Raw genomic sequence first — 9,072 nt, 5'->3', positions numbered from 1 at the left:
GAGATGGAGAGATTCATCTCAAAGGTCCATCAAGACCACTTCTATGAAGTTGTGGCCAAGAAAAAAATGATCCCCGAAGTCCCCTTCATGCTCAAAAAGAGTGAATATCCGGAGATCCGATGTGAGATTCGAAGAAGAGGTTGGGAAGCTCTCACCAACCCCATCCAACAAGTCAGAATCTTAATAGTTCAAGAGTTTTATGCTAATGCATGGATCACTAAGAACCATGATCAAAGTCTGAACCCGAACCCAAAGAATTGGCTCACAATGGTTCGGGGGAATTACTTGGATTTCAGTCTGAAAAATGTGAGGTTAGCATTTAACTTGCCAATGATGCAAGGAGATCCTCACCCTTTCACTAGAAGGGTCAAATTTGATCAAAGGTTGGACCAAGTCCTCATAGACATCTGTGTGGAAGGAGCTCAATGGAAGAGAGACTCAAGAGGCAAGCCAGTTCAATTAAGAAGGCTTGACCTCAAACCCGTGGCTGGGGGATGGTTGGAGTTCATCCAACGCTCTATCATTCTTACTAGCAACCGATCTGAAGTTACAATAGATCGAGCTATCATGATCCATAGTATCATGAATAGAGAGAAAGTAGAAGTTCATGAGATCATACCTCTAGAACTATACAAGGTGGCGGACAAGCCCTCCACTTTGGCAAGGTTAGCCTTCCCTCATCTCATCTGTAACCTATGCAATTCCGCTGGAATTGTCATAGAGAAGGATATCCTCACTGAAGGAGACAACCCCATCACTAAGAAGAGGATGGAGCAAACAAGAGAGTCCACTCATGGACCTCAACAAGAGCATGAGGAAGTCCCTCATCAAGAAATCCCTGAGATACCTCAAGGGATGCACTTTCCTCCATACAACTATTGGGAGCAACTCAACACCTCCTTAGGAGATTTGAGTTCTAACATGGGGCAACTAAGGATGGAGCACCAAGAGCACTCCATTATCCTCAATGAAATTAGAGAGGACCAAAAGGACATGAGAAAGGAGCAACAAAGGCAAGGAAGAGATATAGAGGAGCTAGAGGACTCAATAAGATCTTCAAGAAGAAGAACTAGCCGCCATCACTAAGGTGGACCCGTTCTTTAATTTCCTTGTTCTTATTTTTCTATTTTTCGGTTTCTATGCTTTATGTTTTGTCTATGTTTTTGTCTTTATTACATGATCAAAAGTGTTTAGTGTCTATGTCTTAAAGCTATGAATGTCCTATGAATCCTTCACATTTCTTAAATGAAAAATGTTTTTATTTGCAAAGGAACAAGAAGTGCATAATTTCGAAATCTATCTTGAAAATAGTTTAATTATTTTGATGTGGTGACAATACTTTTTGTTTTCTGAATGAATGCTTGAACAGTGCATATTTTTTATATTGAAGTTTATGAATGTTAAAATTGTTGGCTCTTGAAAGAATAATAAAAAAAGAAAAATGTTATTGATAATCTAAAAAATCATATAATTGATTCTTGAAGCAAGAAAAAGCAGTGAAACAGAAAGCTTGTGAAAAAAATGGCGAAAAAAAAAAAATCAAGCAGAAAAAGCCAATAGCCCTTTAAACCAAAAGGCAAGGGTAAAAAGGATCCAAGGCTTTGAGCATTAATGGATAGGAGGGCCCAAAGGAATAAAATCCTGGCCTAAGCGGCTAAATCAAGCTGTCCCTAACCATGTGCTTGTAGCGTGAAGGCGTCAAGTGAAAAGTTTGAGACTGAGCGGTTAAAGTCGTGGTCCAAAGCAAAAAGAGTGTGCTTAAGAGCTCTGGGCACCTCTAACTGGGGACTTTAGCAAAGCTGAGTCACAATCTGAAAAGGTTCACTCAGTTATGTGTCTGTGGCATTTATGTATCCGGTGGTAATACTGGAAAACAAAATGCTTAGGGTCACGGCCAAGACTCATAAAGTAGCTGTGTTCAAGAATCAACATAATGAACTAGGAGAATCAATAACACTATCTGAATTCTGAGTTCCTATAGATGCCAATCATTCTAAACTTCAAAGGATAAAATGAGATGCCAAAACTGTTCAGAAGCAAAAAGACTACAAGTCCCGCTCATCTGATTGAAACTAATCTTCATTGATAATTTTGGAATTTATTGTATTTTCTCTTCTTTTTATCCTATTTTGTTTTTAGTTGCTTGGAGACAAGCAACAATTTAAGTTTGGTGTTGTGAAGAGCGGATGATTTATACCCTTTTTGGCATTGTTTTTACATAATTTTTAGTATGTTTTAGTTACTTTTTATTATATTTTTATTAGTTTTTATGAAAAAATCACATTTCTGGACTTTATTATGAGTTTGTGTGTTTTTCTGTAATTTCAGGTATTTTTTGGCTAAAATTGAGGGACCTGAGCAAAAATCTTATTCAGAGGCTGAGAAAGGACTGCAGATACTGTTGGATTCTGACCCTCCTGCACTCGAAGTAGATTTTCTGGAGCTATAAATGCCTAATTGGCACGCTCTCAATTGCGTTGGAAAGTAGATATCTTGGGCTTTCTAGAAATATGTAATAGTCTATACTTTGCCCGAGATTTGATGGCCCAAACTGGCGTTCAAACGCCCACCTGAGACCCTTTTCTAGAGTAAAACGCCAGAACTGGCACCAGAATTGGAGTTAAACGCCCAAACTGGCACTCAAGCTGGCGTTTAACTCCAAGAATGGCCTATGCACGTGAAAGCTTCAATGCTCAGCCCAAGCACACACCAAGTGGGCCCCGGAAGTGGATTTCTGCACTATCTGCACTCAGTTACTTATTTTCTGTAATCCTTAGTAACTAATTTAGTATAAATAGCACTTTTTACTATTGTATTCGTATCTTTTGATCATTTTTAGATCTGATCCTTGGACTTGGAGGCTGGCCACACGGCCATGCCTAGATTATTTTCTCTTATGTATTTTCTACGGTGGAGTTTCTACACCCCATAGATTAAGGTGTGGAGCTCTGCTGTTCTTCATGAATTAATGCAAGTACTATTGTTTTTCTTTCAATCCACGCCTACTTCTTCTCCAAGATATACTCTTGTACTTAATTCAGTTAAGTCAGAATGAAGGGGTGACCCGTGACAATCACCCACTATCTTTGTTACTCGCTTAGCTAAGATCCGCGTGCCTGACAACCACAAAGCGGTCTACATGATGTTCAATGTAGTCATTGGATGATAGCGGGGGTATATTCTCTTGGATCTTTAATACACAGACCGAGTCCATGAGATTAGGATCTTCGTGGTATAGGCTAGAACCATTGACAGCCATTCCTGAGATCCGGAAAGTCTAAACCTTGTCTGTAGTATTCCGAGTAGGATCTGGGAAGGGATGACTGTGACGAGCTTCAAACTTACGAATGTTGGGCGCAGTGACAGTGTGCAAAAGGATAAGGGTCCTATTCGGACGCTCGTGGGAACCGACAGATGATTAGCCGTGCGGTAGCTGTACCTGGTATTTTTCATCCGAGACGAAAAATTCGACAGTTGATTAGCCGTGCAGAGATCGTACCTGGTATTTTTCATCCGAGAGGATCATACAGCTTGCCATGGAAGGGAGCACGCATGGTTGGAAGAAAACAATAGGAAAGCAGAGGTTCAGAAGCAACAAAGCATCTCCACACGCTTATCTGAAATTCCCACCAATGAATTACATAAGTACCTCTATTTTATTTTATGTTTTATTTATCTTTTAATTATTAAAATCTCATAACCATTTGAATCCGCCTGACTGAGATTTACAAGATGACCATAGCTTGCTTCAAGCCGACAATCTCCGTGGGATCGACCCTTACTCACGTAAGGTATTACTTGGACGACCTAGTGCACTTGCTGGTTAGTTGTGCGGAGTTGTGAAAAGTGTGAATCACAATTTCGTGCACCATTTAACTATCAAAATGGCACCGTTTCCGGGGATTTTTAATGGTGCTATGTTATTAGCTATTGTATATATTGTGAATAGCTTGATTTTTGGTTTGTTTGTTAGTTTTTGCTAGTTTTAGGATTTGGTTTCTTTGTTTCTTGTTAGAATTTATTTTTGCTTTCTTTTATCACCATGAATTCTCATCACTTTGGCTATGTGTTTGGTTCAAACTATGTTGTAGGAAATGGAAGCTTTAATGATGACATGCATCAAGGATTTGGAAATCAAAACTTGTAAGAGTGCTAGGGGACATGACTACCCTCCTCACGGAGATGCGCAAAGACCAAAAGGCATTTTATGCCACTCAAGCCATTCAAGCGCCACCCCAACATGACTACTCTTCGAACTCTTATGGGTATAATCCTAATCCTAATGCATACCAATCTAATGTATGTGATGACCCTTATTGTGATTGTCAACCACAACCACCACATACATATAAACCCCCTCCTTGATATAGCCCTCCACCATACTCACAAGCCTCACACCACCATTCACCTCCATATGATCCTAACCCATATCCACCATACCAACCACCATATGAACCATATCTAGAGCCACCACCATTCCAACACCAATACCCCAATGAACCACAATTTTCTCATACACCACCTCAAGACTCTCACCAATGTGAACCACCTTCTGACTATAACACCTTTCCCTCAGACATTGAACCCTCTCTTCTACCACCACCCCCTAATGACGTCCTTGCACAAGAACTAAGAGACCTTGACTCTCTTAATCGAAGGCAATAAGAGGGGACAGAAAAGGAGTTTAAGGAGCTATAAGCCAAAATGGCTATCATGGTAGAAGCCGTTAGCAACATGATCTCATCCCGCTTAAGCCTATGCGATCAAGGCACTCCCATTGTTGAATGTGGAGAAGCATCCAAGGAGCTTAGTGAGGAAGTGAACTTGAAGCTACAAGGTGAGGAATAGAAGTTAGAGCGAGAAGTACAACAAGAGGAGGAGGTAGAGATTATTGAACAAAAGGAAGTAGTGGTTGGGTACTTAGGATATGTTGAGTACATAGAGGAATCTCGAGTTGAAGAGCTTTCTTCCTCGGAGTTAGGAAGGGATGTTAAGGAAGTGGATAGAGAGTTGAGGGATATTGATCAAGAAGTGGATTCCATCATTAGTGATTTTTTGTCCACATTGATCAATCCTCTTGATGATCTTGTTGAGCTTTCTTCCATTGAATTAGAAAGCAATGTTGAGGAGGATGTGCAACCTCTAAGGCATATTGTGGATGAAGAATTGGAAGAAGTGTTCCAAGCAACAAGCCCTCCTATATATGATGATTCCACATCAACATATGATCCTTTTAAGCTTGATGAGCCCTTCCCCGTTATGCTTGGAATTGATGTTGAGGTAGACTTCATTAAACCTCCTTTTTATGACTTGAGTGATGGGGAAGAGATAGAAGAAGTTGGTGAGCAAGGAATTGAAATTGAAGAAGCTTGCAAAGAGGTGGAAGTTGCAAGGGAAGAACCTCACCCAAGCTTGGTGAAGATGGTTGGAAATTCTGACAACCATGTAAGAAGGAAGCATTCTTGGAGGTTCAAGGATGAACACAAGCATAAACCACCTTGACAAGGAGCCTCCCAATGTCCAACTTAAGGACTTAAACTAAAATTGCTTGGTGGGAGACACCCCACCATGGTATACTCTTTCCATTCTCTTGTAGATATAATGATGAATGAATTGAGTGAAGAAATTAGCATGAAATAACCAATAATAAGGCACACGTTTACAATTCCCCGGCAACAGCACCATTTTGACGAACTGATTTCTGCCAGTAAAGAAATTCACAAATGTAATCGCGTTGTAAGTATAGTTTCTAAACCAACAGAGAATCCTTTCGTACAAAAATTTGGTTGTCACAAGTAACAAAACCCAATAAAATTTATAACTGAAGTATTTAAACCTCGGGTCGTCTTCTCAAGGAATTGCAGGGAGGTGTATTTATTATTGGTTATAAAATTGTATATTTTTGTTTTGGGTTTTTAAAATAGGGAACAAGTAATTTAAATGGCAAGGAAAGTAAATTAATAATTAAGAGAATCTCTTGGCAAGGTATGAGAACTGGAAATCCTATCTTAGTTATCCTTATCAGGTGTGATGAGAATTGGATTTTTCTCTCACTTAGTTAACCCTCACTAAATAAAGAAAAGTCAAGTGGACTAATTAATTTGATCCTCAAGTCCTAGTCAACTCCTGTGGAAAGACTAGCTTTAGAGCGATCCAAACCAATCAGCAATTCCCAAAGCTCAATCTACTGCTGAGTTTGACAACTCAAGTGTTACCGATTACTTAACCAAAGCCAAAAGGAGAAAATAAATCTAAATTAAATTGAAAGCATTATAAATAGAGTAAAACAATCATTAATCTAAAATACCTCAAATTGCATTAAATAAAATATTCAAATCTTAACATAAAGAGTTCATAAGCCAATTGGGCAACATAAGTCAAATACAAGTAAAAGCATTAGAGTAAATGAAAGTAGAAGAGAACATAAAAAGTAAAAGAACATTGAACCTAGTATGAGGAAAATAACCATAAAATAAGAGAAATCCTAATTCTAAAACCTAAGAGAGAGGAGAGAGCCTCTCTCTCTCTAAAACTACATCTAAAACCTAAAATTATGTGAATGAATATTGTGTCTTCTATTGTCTGAATGAATGGATTGATTCCCCCACTTTATAGCCTCTAATCTGTATTTTCTGGGCCAAAAAATGGGTCAAAATAGCCCAGAAATTGCCCCCAGCGATTTCTGGTACGTACAGGTCGCTGCAAAGTCACGCGGAAGCGTTGTCCACGCGTTAGCGTGAATTGGGTTTTTGCCAGGTCACGCGGCGTGCGCGTCACCTGGATTCGGGGCAGCTATAGCAAATTATATATCATTACGAAGCCCCGGATGTTAGCTTTTCAATGCAACTAGAACCGCGTCATTTCGACCTCTGTAACTCAAGTTATGGTCGATTTAGTACCAAGAGGTCAGGCTGGACAGCATTAGCAGTTCCTTCAGTTTCTTGTATTCCTTCCACTTTTGCGTGCTTCTTTTCTATCCTCTAAGCCATTCCTGCACTGTAAACCCTAAAATCACTTAACACACATATCACGGCATCAAATGATAATAAGAGAGGATTAAACATATGAAATTTAAGGCCAAAGAAGCATGTTTTTAATCATAGCACAAAATCAGGAAGGAAAACGTAAAACATGCAAATTGTATGAATAAGTGTGAGAATAATGGATAAAATCCACTAGATTAAGCACAGGATAAACCCTAAAAATGGGGTTTATCAACTTCCCCACACTTAAACATTAGCATGTCCTCATGCTAAGCTCAAGAGAACTAAAAGAGTGAAGAGGAATGGTAGAAAGTATGAAATGCAACCTATGTATATGAATGCAACTACATGCAAAAATATTTCTACTATTAGTTTTTATTTTATTAGTTTTTGTTTTTATTTTCTTTTGCTACTATAAATTCTCACACCTCTGGTTTCAAGTTTGGTTCTAATGTTGTTGGAAGGAATGGAAGCTATAACAGGAACATGCATCAAGGTCGGAACAATCAAAGTTGGAAGGAGCCACGAGGATCTGATCAACCTTTTCGGCAACAACACCTTCCAAGATACTATGGACAACGACCATCCTACAATGCATGCCCAGACATTAGATATGATGGACCTTTTCGTGACAACCAACCTCCACCAATTTACTATGGTCAAAAGCCATTCCGAGGTGCGTACTAAGATGATAGATATGGTGGACCCCCTTGTAGTTACCAGCAAGCTCCATCATATGCCAATGAACCACCTCCTCAACATAGCTTTGAACCACCATACTCACAAGCCACCTACAATCGTTCACCTCCATATGACCCTAATATTTACCTACCCCAATTCCAATCCAATTACCCCCAAGAACCACCACTTCCATATGCACCATGTCCATATCCATCGACCCAAGAATCACAGGCTTGCCTCAAGGAAACAGTGGATCAATTTCATGCAACCCTTCATCAATTGGAGCAAGCAATAAATCGATTACCTTCCAGACATTCGGACACTCAAGGAACCCCCATGGCTTCATGTGGAGAATCTAATGAAGAACGTAGCATGAAGGAGACACTAGAAACTCCGGTAGATAGTAAGGAGCATGACTTTGTATTGGAACAAGTGGAGGAAGCCGGAATTATTGAAGAGGAAGAAGTGGTCGAAGACTTAGGAGATGCAGAACGTCCATGGGAAAGCCCAGTCATAAAACCCCCTTTCTAAGGAGTTTGAATTTGATGTTGAGGAGGGTGTACAACCTCCAAGGCATATCATAGTTGAAGACTTTGAAGGGGATGATCAAGAGATGGATTCAATCATTGATGAATTCTTATCTACATTTGAATCCTCTCCCATTGGACTTGACATGGAGATTAAAGAAGAAGAAGCATAACCTCCCATGCCCTTGGTGAACAATGAAGAAGAGATCGAATTGGAAGAAAGCTACCAAGAGGAAGAGGTTGATATTGAAGAAGCTTGCAAAGAGGTGGAAGTTGTCAAGGAAGAGCACAAAGGAATGGAGCTTGAAATCACCTTGCCAAAGTTCTTGGAGACCTCTTCCCCAAAGCCATTACCATCCAATACAACATTCAAGTGGGTAAAATTCTTATCCTTGACCTTTACTTTCCCACTTGAATATGGTTTACTTGAGACAGATGGTCAGCTTAGAGCTCTTTGTAGCGTTAAGAGTAAGAGGAAGATGGTTAGTGGTTGGAGTTGTCATGCAAGGTTCAATATAGTTATATGCTCCAAGTTGAAGTGCAAGGATTGGTATAGAACCAAAGTGAATGGGTCTAGGAGGGTGTTTAGGTGCCTAAATGAGAATTCTAAGGCTGAACCACCCGGATGGAATCATCATGATCCACTTGAAGACGGGTGTAGAAACAAGATTTGGGATCCGGGAAAATATGAAGATCAATTTTGGGAGCTCAAAGCTTGTGAAGAACTCCATCAAAGCTTGAGAAATTTACTTGGTATTGATAGAGCTTTTTGGAAGTCCAAGCATTGGTGGAAATTTCAAGACGAGTTCAAGCACAAGCCACCATGACAAGGAGCTCACCAAATGTCCAACTTAAGGATTTTAACTAAAAGTGCTAAGTGG

This window comes from Arachis hypogaea, chromosome 20 (assembly GCF_003086295.3).
Source record: "Arachis hypogaea cultivar Tifrunner chromosome 20, arahy.Tifrunner.gnm2.J5K5, whole genome shotgun sequence".
Lineage (NCBI taxonomy): Eukaryota > Viridiplantae > Streptophyta > Magnoliopsida > Fabales > Fabaceae > Arachis > Arachis hypogaea.
Note: the sequence above shows the minus strand (reverse complement) of the source record.